General features: G+C 51.4%; 1 protein-coding gene and 1 non-coding gene across 13 annotated transcripts in view; one reads left to right on the top strand and one right to left on the bottom strand.

Moving 5' to 3' along the window:
* The window catches only part of BCAS3 (BCAS3, microtubule associated cell migration factor), a 580495-nt gene that overhangs the window by 518053 nt on the left and 49683 nt on the right, over window positions 1–12759 (top strand). The window lies entirely within an intron of this gene.
* Window positions 9659–9726, bottom strand: MIR378-2 (microRNA 378-2). Its single transcript, NR_038597.1, has one exon. It is a non-coding gene; the product is annotated as a microRNA 378-2 (primary transcript).

Genomic DNA, 12759 nt, shown 5'->3' with positions numbered 1-12759 from the left:
CTCTGGATCTTGGTTGGCATGTGGGTCAGAGGAGCAGCCAGTGTGAGCGGAGGATGAGAGCCTTGCGAGAAGAGCAGGTGCAGTTGCTGGGCAGCCCCTCAGACTCTGTCAGCCCCTGCTGTATGGTTGTCGCCTCAGAAAAGCGCCGTCTTCAGGGGGCTTTGTGCTCAGCCGCTCATCTCCACCTCTAATCTCCAGTGGTGCCAGTTCTCAGCAGGCAATTGTTGTCCAGGACCTCAAACCAGACTCTGGTCAAAATGGAGGCATTTGGTGGAGCTCCCCTTGTGGCTCCGTGGGTTAAGAACCTGACATAGTATCCACGAGGATACCAGATCGATCCCTGGCCTTCCTCAGTGGGTTAAGAATCCAGCATTGCTGCAAGGGGCAGGATAAGTCATGGATACAGCTCGGATCTGGTATTGCCATGGCTGTGCTATTGGCCTGCAGCTGCAGCGCCAATCAGACTCCTAGCCCAGGATCTTCCACATGCCGCAGGTTCAGCCTTAAAAAGGAAAAAATGGAGGCATTTTGGGACCCAGGGGCAGGGGTGGTGATACTCTGCCTCATCATCTCTGAGAGCATCCGTTTCTGTCAGCCCACACTCTGCTGCCCCCAACCCTCGCCAGTCCCCTGCATTACCACACGCTTATGCCAGCTCTTACCTCCTCCCCAAGCCAAGGCCCCCTTTGTGCCCCTCTAGACGCGCTGTACAGCTTTATCAGGTTCCTGGACCTTTCTGGTCCTTCATTTCCCCGATCAAGGGATGAGGTCTGCAGACATGTATTCATTCATCGCTTCACTTATTCATTTCTGTTCACTCAACACATAATTCGCTGAGCCCCCAAGATATAGAACCTAGAGGTTCCAAAACGTAGTCAGACATGGGCTCGCTGCCCTCCAGATGTTCCCAGGCCAGCCAGGCCGACAGATGTGTAAACAGGTGCTCGTGATACTATTGGAACATCAGCAGAGTGTTTCCCAGCTCATGTCAAAGCTGTTAAGGGGAAGAGACCATGGGCAACATTTCCTTAGAATTCACAGAAAAGCCCATGAGAGACGAGGGTGAGCGAGATGACCTCGGGCAAGTTCTAGAACTTCTCTAAGGCTCTGGAGTTCCTGTCATGGAGCAGTGGTTAATGAATCTGACTAGGAACCATGAGGTTACAGGTTCGATCCCTGGCCTCGCTTAGTGGGTTAAGGATCTGCGTTGCCGTGAGCTGTGGTGTAGGTCACAGACATGGCTTGAATCTGGCATTGCTGTGGCTGTGGTGTAGGCCAGCGGCTACAGCTCTGATTAGACCCCCTAGCCTGGGAACCTCCATATGCCGTGGGTGCAGCCCTAGAAGAGACAAAAAAAAAAGAACTTCTCTAAGATTCAATTTCCTCATCTATAAAATGGGACAATAGGAGTTCTTGTCATGGCTCAGTGGTAAAGAACCCGACTAGGATCCATAAGGACTCGGTTCAATCCCTGGCCTCATTCAGTGGGTTAAGGATCTGGTGTTGCCAAGAGCTGTGGTACAGGTCACAGACGTGGCTTGGATCTGGCGTTGCTGTGGCTGTGGCGTAGGCTGGCAGCAACAGCTCTGATTCGACCCCCTAGCCTGGGAACTTGCATATGCTGTGGTTGTGGCCTTAAAAAAAAAGACAAAATAAAGTAAAATAAAATGGGATGATAAAGCCCATGTTACAGTTTTAATATAAGGATGATACAGAATGGATTCAAGCATCGAGCCCGTGTCTTCCACTTAAATAGGTCACAGAGAGCAAAAGAACCACAAAAATTGTTGAATTGGAATTTTGGGAAAACTAGGTGTCCCAGGGACGACTCATTGTAACAACTAGTATTCACCTGTGCCCAGTAAAGGCTGGACCCGTTTATGGACCTTGGACTGTGGCTGTGGCTGGGCAGAAGTTGGCATCTGGGGAAAGAGCCTGAGCCTGCATCCAGCACAGGACCTCAGTCACTCGAGAATGAAACTCTGATGGCTCCCAAAGGCTGTTGAACAAGCTGAAGCATTCTTGCTCGGGCCCCCTTCATAGCCTTGTATCATGTTGAGCCCATTCCTTTTTCTCACCAAGTCAGCGTAGGCAGACCTCCCTGTAGGAGGCCCCATTGTAGTCCCGTCTGCTTCCATGAAAACCCTGTAGATTCAGAGCAGCAGAGTCATCTCAGGGGTGGAGCGGGGCCGGTCCCCTCCAGCCCAGCCGCTGAGCCCTACTTTCCAGGGCCGACTTACACTGTGTTCTTAAGTCAAGGCACTTGGTTTTTTTCAGGACTACCCCTTTGTCCCCTTCAACCCCAAAGAGCTGTTTTTACCCTACGCCCTTTGCAAGTTGTAAGCAGAGAGGACTCTGCTCCTCTCTGCCAGTTGTTCAACAGATACTTCTTTCCTTGCTTCTCTGAACCCCGCACTTTGAGAAATGCAAAGATGCAAGGTGTAGGGACCGTCCAAGCAGCCATGTCCCCACCATCAGGGTTCTTATTGCCAAGCAATTAATGCTGACTCATTGAAGGAAGTTTCATGAAGCAATTCATTGCTTTTCTGGCCTCAGTTTTCTCATCTGGAAAATGGGTGAGGTAATAATACCTCCTTAAAGCTTTCATTAAGGACTAAATAGTGTGCCTGGATGAGTTCCCCAGCCCAGACTAGGTGCTCAGTACTTAGTAATTCTTGATCACCTGCCCTTTTAGCTACCAAATATTTCCAGAGGGCCCCCTGTGGACTAGATACTGCTGTGGGTGCTGGGGGCTACACAGTGGAGAGTCCCCGGCAGTCAGGAAGCCATTTGCACAGGCTGAGAGGGGAAAGAGATGTTAAGCAAAGAATCATATCGATATATATGTAATTACAGGAGTTTCTGTCATGGAGCAGTGAAAACGAATCCGACTAGGAACCATGAGGATACGGGTTTGATCCCTGACCTCGCTCTGCGGGTTAAGGATCTGGCATTGCCGTGAGCTGTGGTGTAGGTTGCAGATGCAACTCGGCTCCTGTGTTGCTGTGGCTGTGGTGTAGGCGGGCAGCTGTAGCTCCGATTGGACCCCTAGCCTGGGAACCTCCGTATGCAAAGGGTGCGGCCCTAAAATTTTAAAAAAAAGCAAAAAAAAAAAAATGTAATTGCAAATTTCCCTTCCTTGCTGTTCAGAGATTTGGCCTTATTGCATGGTGACAGTTTTGGGTGGAGGAGAGAAGAGCGAAAAGCTGTGTTTTTAGGTGGCTGAGGCTAGCTTGGTAGGAAAGGAAGAAGACACTGGCTTCAGTGGGCTCTGACCAGAAGGCCTGGCCCCTTTTCTCCAGTTCTCAGACTCAGAGCCGTGCCCGCAGGGCATCCCTCTGCCATCCTTCAGAGCTGCTCCAGACTCAGAAGCAGCAAGGAGTCCGGGTGCCCGTGAGCCTGCGGTGCCGGAGCAGGTCCAAGTGCGCCTGCCACCCCCCCCCACCCCCTCACCCCCCCCGCCCCCCGCCCAGCGCTGCACCTTGTCCCCTGGATGCTGACTGACTTCTGAGCACTGCCTTTCCCACGCTGGGAACCCGTGGCCCTTCACAGTGACTGGGGAACAGGGAGAAAGAGCAACGTTGGGCAGGATTTTCCTGCAGAGATCTCCAAACTTCGGTCTGGCCAGAGTCTGGGCTGGAGAGTAGGCATCTGAGAGGGCACTGCCCAGCCTGGCAGCTGTGGCAGCCTGCGGACCCACGACTATGCTCAGCATCCCACCCCCACCCCACCCCAAGAGGCCCCTGGCAGCCTCCTGCTGATGATCTGCTCACATGCAGGCCTGGAGGACGTCCCTGATGCGAGGGAAGCTCCCGGGCCCTGCCCCACCGGTGCTGCTCTGGATCAAGGCCTCGCTAAACTCCCAGCTCCCTGGTTTGCAAAGCAAACTTCAGCCTTGTACTATTTACCTTGGCAAGTCCAGGACCAGATTGATGATCTGTAAAGTGGATTTGTTATTTGGCTGTTTGCTTTGGCAGCTCTTGAAAGCGCTTCGCTGATTACCGTCCCAGATGTCATTGCATACATTACCCTGCTCTATAACGGGGCTTTGAACACTTTAATTGGAACTACAAATACTATTAAGCTTTTTGCACCTCTCTTGCCTTGCGTTCTCGGATATTAAATATCAGAACAGACAGCCTGCCTTCCCTCAGGCTTCATTTCCGTTGTCTTTGTCAGCCTTTTCCCGGAGAGTGCGCCCAGCTTTCCTCCTGTTCTCTCCGGGGCTTTCTAGAAACCTTAGCCACCTATGCCCACTCCCGGCCCAGCTCCCCTGGCAGGTAATCTGGCTTTCTAGGGTGGAGACATCCCCGCTCCCGTCCAGAGGACTTTGTCCTTGGGCTCGCCCCACAAGGACTGTTTGTTTGTTTTAATGTTACCGACAACAGGCTTCCAGGGAAGCTCGATATGAGGCATGAATGTGTCATGTCTTTTTGCGCAGAGAGGACAAGAGTCTCACCAGAAAGGCCTAATGTCACCCAAAAAGCAGCAGCAGCAGAACCAAAAATAACTTGGTACTTTCCCAGCCCCGAGCCTGGTATCGCTGCCCACATGCCCCTTCTCGTCCTTGACTCTAAATCAGCTCCCCAGGGTGGCTTGGAGAGAGAGCCATGGCAGTGGCTTTAAATGGGGGCGGTCGTCGCTGCTCCCTGCTCCCGGTGTCTTTGGGGTTGTGGGTGGAGAGCGCCCGGGGTTCCTGGCTAATGGTGGGCTATGTGACTCCATGTTCTCCAAGGTAATTGCTTCTTCCTGTTGTAAATAAACCATTAGCCGGGTCCTCGCCTCAGGAAGCAATTGAAGGCCCCAGGGAGGTAGCCAACGAAGCCAGCTTGCAGCCTCCTGGAAGAGAGACCTGGCTCTGCCCAGTGCTCTCCGCCCCAGCCTTTCCCCACCCCGGCCCCAAGCAACAAAGTGCCCTGTCACCATTCTGCCAAGCTCCCAACAGGCTCCCCTCGGCCTAGGATTTGCCAAACTCCATGTGAACTGCCTCTGTTTTCATTACTTTCCAAGGAAAATGACTATTTCCAGTCCACCTAAACTGAGTACCCATGGGATTTTGGTGTGCGCGTGTGGTGGTGTCATTTTTTTTTTTCCTCTCTTCTTTTTTGCTTTTCCTCCTTAAAGCGTTTTTTGTTTTGTTTTTATTTGTTTTTTGTTCCACTCCTTCTCTGGCCTTAAATATCCAGGGGGTTCTTAGCCAAAGCCTTTCAGCATGTCACAGGGCTTTAGGCATGAAAAGAGTCTTCCTTGGGGAGTTCCCCTGTGGCTCAGCAGTAATGAACCCAACTAGTATCCATGAGGATGCGGGTTTGATCCCTGGCCTTGATCAGTGGGTTAAGGATCTGGCGTTGCCATGAGCTATGGTGTAGGTCGAAGACGCCACTTGGATCCTGTGCTGCTGTGGCTGTGGTGCAGGCTGGCAGCTGCGGCTCCGATTTGACCCCCAGCCTGAGAACCCATATGCTGCGGGTTTGACCCTAAAAAGAAAAAAGAAAAAGAAAAAGCTTCCCTTGAATCAGCCGTCGGCAGAGTGCCTCTGCCTGTGTCAGTTAGTCATCATATTATCCCTGAATGGAAGATAGTTCTAACCCCATTTTATAGTTGAGGAAACCAAGGCTGGCTCGTGAGCGCCTTGTCCGGTATCACACAGCTACAGCAGAGCTAAGATTAAAGCAGCCAGGAGCTCCTGTTGTGGCTCAGGGGAAACGAATCTGACTAGTATCCATGAGGACACAGGTTCGAACCCTGGCCTCGCTCAGTAGGTTAAGGATCCGGCATTGCCATGATCTGCGTCACAGACACGGCTCGGATCCCGAGTTGCTGTGGCTCTGTCATAGGCCAGTAGCTACAGCTCTGATTGGACCCCTAGCCTGGGAACCTCCATATGCCACGGGGGTGGCCCTCCAAAGCAAAAAAAAAAAAAAAAAAAAAAATTAAAGCAGTCAGATCAGTGTGGCTCCAAAGCTGTCTGCTGTGCTGTCTCTCCCTTATTTTTACATCCTATCTCTTCTCCTCTGGAAGGGCTGGGTTCCCACTTGGGAACTGCCGTTTCCCTTCTGTAGTGTAGACATCTCAAAGTTAGGTTGAATATCGTGCTTCGTCTTGTACCCCAGGGACCAGTCCTGGACTTTGTTTGATTTAGAAGCCCAATAAATGTTTGTTGGATGAATAACCGTAAATCCACTCAAGTGGTTCTGATTTTAAGTGACCGTATCTTCCCTGTGGCCAGTCTCTAATGTGGGGGGTGGGGGGGGAGTGGGTGGAGATTCAACTTTGAGATATTTCAGTTGAAGAAGTTAATTCACTTTGTGAGTTTACTTTAAGAATAGAGATTATTGCAGTATTTTTGGCCACCACTCTTAAATTCTTCTAACCCTTTACTATAATAAGCAAATTGAGCAGATTAAGGACATACTTAACTGCCAAATGGTGTTCTGAACTGTGTAAAGTTACCAGGGTGGCTTTTTTTTTTTTTTTTTTCTTTCTTTCACATGTAAAAGATTGTGTGGGTTCTGTGAACTTTTCTGCTTTTTTTAGCCCTTCCTGTTTTATTGTGTTTGAAGTATCTTTGCGGTGACCTGTTGGGATAGGATTCTTCCATATGGAAGTGTTTCTTTAACTTTTTAATCATTTCTTTGGGGAAGTGGAGGGTTAGGGGTAGCAGATGTTTTTCTGGCATTGTTGGCGGAGGGGAGGTAGGGGTTTCAGCGCTGGACGTCAGGCGACGCCCCGCCTAAAAAGAGAAGGCCCCTCCCTGGGGTCGGAGACAGTGGGACATCATTGGATCTGGCAAATCAGACCCGTGTGGGACTGGATCCTTACACCCTCACCCTGACTAATGCCTTTTCCATTTCCTAGGAAGAATGCCTTTTCCCCTGTGACACAGTGAAAAGTTTTTTTGTTTTTTTTTTTTCCCCAGTATCCGAAAGCAAATCCTTATCAGCCCTCGAATGGGAAGTCCGTCTGGTACCCTTACAAAAAAAAACAAAAACAAAAAAAACAAAAAAAAAAAACAAAAAAAACAATGGAGTGGGGGCATCACAAAAATGAACCCTTGTTTCTCTCCTTCGTGGCAGTTGGCTTTCTCTGCATATTCAATTTCTCAGCGAGCTGCTGTTTAACATCTTGGTTTAAAAAAGAAAGGTTGCAAAAACCATCTGATTCTCCCATTTTCTCATGTTCTTTTGGACTCTGTTGCTTGGTCAGCCTATTCAAGGAGCCACACATGACCTCCTGGGAAGGTTGTTTGGCAGAGGCTTCAGGCGCTGATGGCTGGCAGTCACGTTCGGCAGCTCTCAGCCTGAATATCCCTCCTAGCAGTGGCCACTGCTCTGGCCCTTGGTCTGTTTTAATGCCTCACCCCCAGAGCCCACCTCTCCGTTGTCCCCAGGTCACAGCTGCAAAGCTAAGGAAGAAAAGGCCCTGGTGCAGCATTCAGGCGCTGGCTCACATCAGACCCAACAGGGGGCCGGGGAAGGAGCTCAAACAAGGGCTTGCCTGGACGTCTCATCCATTCTTGACCGTGGGTTTGCATGCAAACTTCGGGGTCTCACCATTTTCAAGGTTGAGGGGGAGAGAAAAAGAGTAAAACAGACTGAAAAATAGTTGCCAGGTGAGTGTGGTGCCGAGGCCCAGGGCGGGGAGGGATCAACTCTCTCCAACGCACACCGGACCTGCTGAGAGGTCAGGCCAGAGGGTTCATTCCTGAGACGTGGCATGGGATTTAGAAACATGAAGGTCACCACCTCTGGAAGGGCCCTTTCAGTGGAGAGGTGGGGGCAGCACCCCCGGTGGACGTGGCTTCGAAGAGAGACCCGGAAGAAGGATATTGTTGACCGCAGGTTCCCAACCTCTCTTTTAAGGGGTCTGAAGAGGGGAGTTCCTCTTGTGGCTCAGTAGGTTAAGAACCCGCCTAGGATCCATGAGAATGCGCGTTGGATCCCTGACCCCGCTCAGTGAGTTAAGGATCCAGCCTTGCCACAAGGTCACAGACGTGGCTCCGATCTGGCGTGGCTGTGGCTGTGGCGTAGCCCGGCAGCTGCAGCTCTGATTCGACCCCTAGCCTGGGAACTTCCATATGTGTGGGTGAGTCCCTAAAAAGACAAAAAAAGGGGGGGTCTTCAGGAGAGAAATGGGGGAGCAGCTGGAGGAGGAAGTAGATCAAGAGGGTCTTCTTTCTTTGAATGGGAGAAATACTCTCAGAATGATGGCCGGAGGGTATGGGGTCTCAGGCTCGGGTGGAGGGGTTCGCTTGGCAAGTGAGTGTGGGTGCAGGTGGGGGGCGGGGGGTAGATGCAGGTGAGGGACTTTCAGTTCCCTTCTCCTGGCTTCAGTTTTCCTGACAAAGTCATAATAAGTCTGTGGCCGAAGGTGAGAACGGCAGAGAAGCTATCAGAGGTTTGAGGATAGAAAGTAAATATGACGTCATCAAACAGACTGAGGAACTATGATTAGAGGGCAGTGTTGAGGGCCCCTTTGAAGCTGGGGATCATCAATTTAGAGTGAGACCAGCTAGCATGGTGTGCTTTTGTTTCCCAGCTCTGAGTCATCGCGTGGGGACAGGGAGTAGGGGGTCAGCTGGCTTTAACAAGGCTGTGGTTTTGCCCGGCACGAATAGCAGAGGAAAGGAAGGGGCGGAAGTTGAGGGTGTGCTGAGGGGCTGATGGTCACAGTTGAACTCGAAGGGCTGAGGGGCCGTGGAACCAATGGATTTAGATCTTGGGCGGGTGTCAAAGGCTTGTTGGAGCTGGCGTACTAGAGGATAAGAACCAGGTAGTGGTCAGAGGGGAATATTTGATTTTTTTTTTTTTTTTTTCCTATTTTAGGGTCTCACACGCTGTCATATGGAGGTTCCCAGGCTAGGGGTCCAATCAGAGATGTAGCCGCCAGTCTATGCCAGAGCCACAGCAACACCAGATCCGAGCCGAGTCTGGGACCTACACCACAGCTCACACCAATGCCAGATCCTTCACCCAGTGAGCGAGGCCAGGGATCGAACCCCCATCCTCGTGGATCCTAGTCGGGTTCGTTAACCACTGAGCCACGAAGGGAACTCCCAGGATATTTGATTTTGAGGCTGTGATGGTGTTTGCAGTTGCTGTTCGTTATATCAAAGGAATGGCGGAGACAGTGGGTGATGGACATAACCCAGCAGTGAGAAGGTTCAGGAACCGAGAGGCCGAGTCGTTGGGAGGATCATCTGTGTGATTTCGGACAGGATTGGTGTTGGAGAGGATGACAGTGAGCCAGGAGCTAAAATCTCTGAGGATCGAGGGGTATGATGGGGATGGGGCAGGAATCGAAGGAGGGGCGAGGGGCCCTTTAGTCTTATGCCACTGGTGTCAAAGCTGGAGCTTTTCTGAAGCAAAGAAGAGAGGAGCCAGAAGGATGCCAGCTCCACCCCAGGGTCTGGGGGACATGGCAGAGAATCAGATGAGCAGGACAGTTCAGGCAAGGTCCTCAGAGGAGCACCTGGCGTTTCTCAGAAACTCCAGGGAATTTACAGAGAGCACAAGTATGTCTACGCTTCCTATTTATCTGAGTCTCTCGGCAACACTTCACACAGGGAGCGTGGATATTTTACACCCGCGGACACTGACGCCTACAGGGCTGAAGTATTTGCGCAGGGACCACTCATCTAGCTGGTGATGGATCGAGCCGGGCCTTCTGACTCCAAGTCCAGTGCTCTTTTCACCCAATGGTTCTGCCTGCCTTCAGGAGGCCCACAGTCCTTCCATAGAACCCGGGAAAATGCACTTGATCAAGAGTCGTGGCTGTTCTTACCATGCTGCCTCCCTCACCTGAGATTCGCGCCCAAAGACAGGTTCGCGGGGTGGGGGTGATCATTTGGCCCTATGCTCTGCCCTCTCAGACCCACCTAGGGGTTAAGGCCCATTCTCTGCAGTGCCCCAAATACCTTGCCCTTAGCAGCCAGCAATGGCCACAAGCGGACATCCCCTTTCGGGGATGATTTGGAAAACAGTTCTCAAATAGAAGTAATGGGATATTTGCATTTTAAGAAATCTAGGAATGTCCTAGAACATTCCTGGGTCACATCTTTCTAGCAACAATGGACAAAAAAGTTATCATGGCGTTCTCCTTGTGGATCAGCAGGTTAAGAACCTGACATTAAAAAAAAAAGGCGGTGGGGGAGGGGGGAGTCCCCGTCATGGTGCAGCACAAACGAATCCAATAGGAATCATGAGGTTGTGGGTTTGATCCCTGGCCTCGCCCAGTGGGTTAAGGACCCGGCATTGCCACAAGCTGCAGCTTAGGTTCCAGCTCGGATCCAGCGTTGCCATGACTGTGGCATAGGCTGGCAGCTCCAATTTGACCCCTAGCCCGGGAACTCCTGTATGTTTGCAGGTGTGGCCCGAGAAAGAAAAGAAAAAAGTTATGGTGAGATATAGACAGGCAATTGACCATGATGAAAACCATGAACTTGGGGCTGGTAGTTCAGAGCTTGGCTCTTTACAATGTTTCTTTCTCGATTCTCAGGCGTAGTCAGTGGGGCAGTCTGGCCATTGAGGAGTCTCCCATCTGCCAGGTTCCCCCATCCACTCACATAGGGAGAGCCCAAGATAAGGATGGTCTTTGCCACCCAGTCACTTAGCAAGCCTGCGTTGATGACGTCTGCTACAGTTCTGGGCACACAGCGACCAATACTATACTACAGAAACAAAAGCAGGGAAGGGTTAGAGGGTTTTATCCTTGCACCGGGTGACAAGACTTCTAAGGGAAAATGAGACTGCCTGCATCCTCCAGTGAGTAACCTCTTCTTTGCCACCTCACCCTCGTTTCCCAGCCTGCTGGGCCACTGAGGGTCAGTCAATTTGTGGAGAATTTACACCAAATGCTCCCATTGACCCATTCTGCCTTCATGAGCACATTGGCCAAAGCTCTTGCCATGCAGGGTAGGGATGGTAGCACTCTAATACCATCTGGAGCAGTATCAATGGCACCAGGGTGGCCCCTGAGTAGAGGAAATTAATTTAGGTTCATGTCCAGCTCTCTATCTAATCATGATCTCAGGCAAACATACTGACTTAGGAGTAGAGACTTGGCCGGGGTTTATGGCAACAGGGAGTGACTCAGAGTCACCTGGGGAGTTTTTCAAAGATAAAGCTGTCCAGGAGTTCCCATCATGGTGCAGTGGAAATGAATCTGACTAGAAACCATGAGGTTGCAGGTTCGATCCCTGGCCTCACTCAGTGGGTTAAGGATCTGGCGTTGCTGTGAGCTGTAGTGTAGGTTGCAGATGCTACTTGGATCTGGCATTGCTGTGGCTGTGGCGTAGGCCGGCAGCTGTAGCTATGATTCGACCCCTAGCCTGGAAACCTCCATATGCCGTGGATGCAGCCCTCAAAAAAAAAGCAGAAAAATAAAATAAGTGTGCCCAGGCCCCAATTTTTTTTTCTTTTTTTCTTTTTATAGCCACAGTCACAGCCTATGAAATTTCCCAGACTAGGGATCGAATCAGAGCTGCAGCTGCCGGCCTACACCACAGTCACAGCAAAGACAGATCTGAGCTGCATCTGCAACCTGCACCCCAGCTTGCGGCAATGCCGGGTCCTTAACCCACTGAGCGAGGCCGGGGATCGAGCCACACCCTCACGGACACTATGTTGGGTTCTTAACCTGCTGAACCACAGCAGGAACTCCCAGGCCCCAATCTCATGCCCCAGAAATTCAGATTATGATCTGGGACGGGGCTTGCAAATCTCCCCAGTGGATTCTATGTGCAGCCCCAGAGGAGAAGTGCTGTTGGAGGCAGTGTCTGCATGGGTTTGTGCCAAACAGCTGGATGACAAGATAACCAGCATCCCACTGTCATTCCTCTACCAGGTCTGAGTGTGATCAAATGTCTCTTCTGACAGTTCCCTTCTCGACATTATCCTCCAGGAACTTGTGATTATCCTCCGTCTAAGTCAAAAGCAGCTTAATTTCTCTGAAAACAGTGCCAGTTGGGCATCTTGCCTGGAACAAGAGAAGCAAATCTGTGGCAGTGTTCTTTGCTCGATTGGGCTCTGCAGCCTCCACGGGGTACCCTCTCTGTTTGCCCCACCTCCCTCACGTTCTCGTCCTGCCACAAAGTCCAGTGCTTTGTTTGGTGCCCGGTTGGTGAAGTCAGGTCCTTCTAGCAGGACCAGGCACCTGGCTGAATGCAGACGTGGGTAGAGTTGGCCAGATGAAATCTGGTTGGCAAGGAGGTCCTGGGTGGGCCCACCGGCAGGCGTCGGTCATAGGATCAGAGAGCAGGAGCCTGGACCCAAGGGCCTGGAGAGCAGGCTGAGGGTGTAGACCAGACCAGCACCAAACTCTGATGCCCAGCGAGCCCTGCAGTCAACTCCAAGAGAGGTTCATCGACACCCACAAAGCACTGGAACCCATGAACCCCCTTTCCACAGAGGAACCTGCCTTCACCTGCCTGCATTCTCCTTTGACATCAAATCCCCCGGGTCTTAAAGGCCCAACCTCTTGCCGGTTTCTTCTGCTTTAGCAGAGACGTGGGCGTCTCTATCTTAGACCCTGTGTGGACAGTTGGAGCCAGCGCGCTGTGAAACCAGCAGCAGGCCACTCTGGGTCTTCTTGTCAAGACTGGTCCTCTCTTTACGCCCAGGGTTATGGCTACTGGGCCTTTCTTCCCTCTGTGCGCTGATATTAGCATTCTGTTATCCTCCAGAGCGCTTGATTCTCTGGGATCAGCACTGAGATGTTAGCCAGGGTGGGAGCCTAAGTTTGGGGGAGACAATAAAGAGC

This window comes from Sus scrofa, chromosome 12, assembly GCF_000003025.6.
Source record: "Sus scrofa isolate TJ Tabasco breed Duroc chromosome 12, Sscrofa11.1, whole genome shotgun sequence".
NCBI lineage: Eukaryota > Metazoa > Chordata > Mammalia > Artiodactyla > Suidae > Sus > Sus scrofa.
This window is presented reverse-complemented; position numbering and strand designations above follow the sequence as displayed.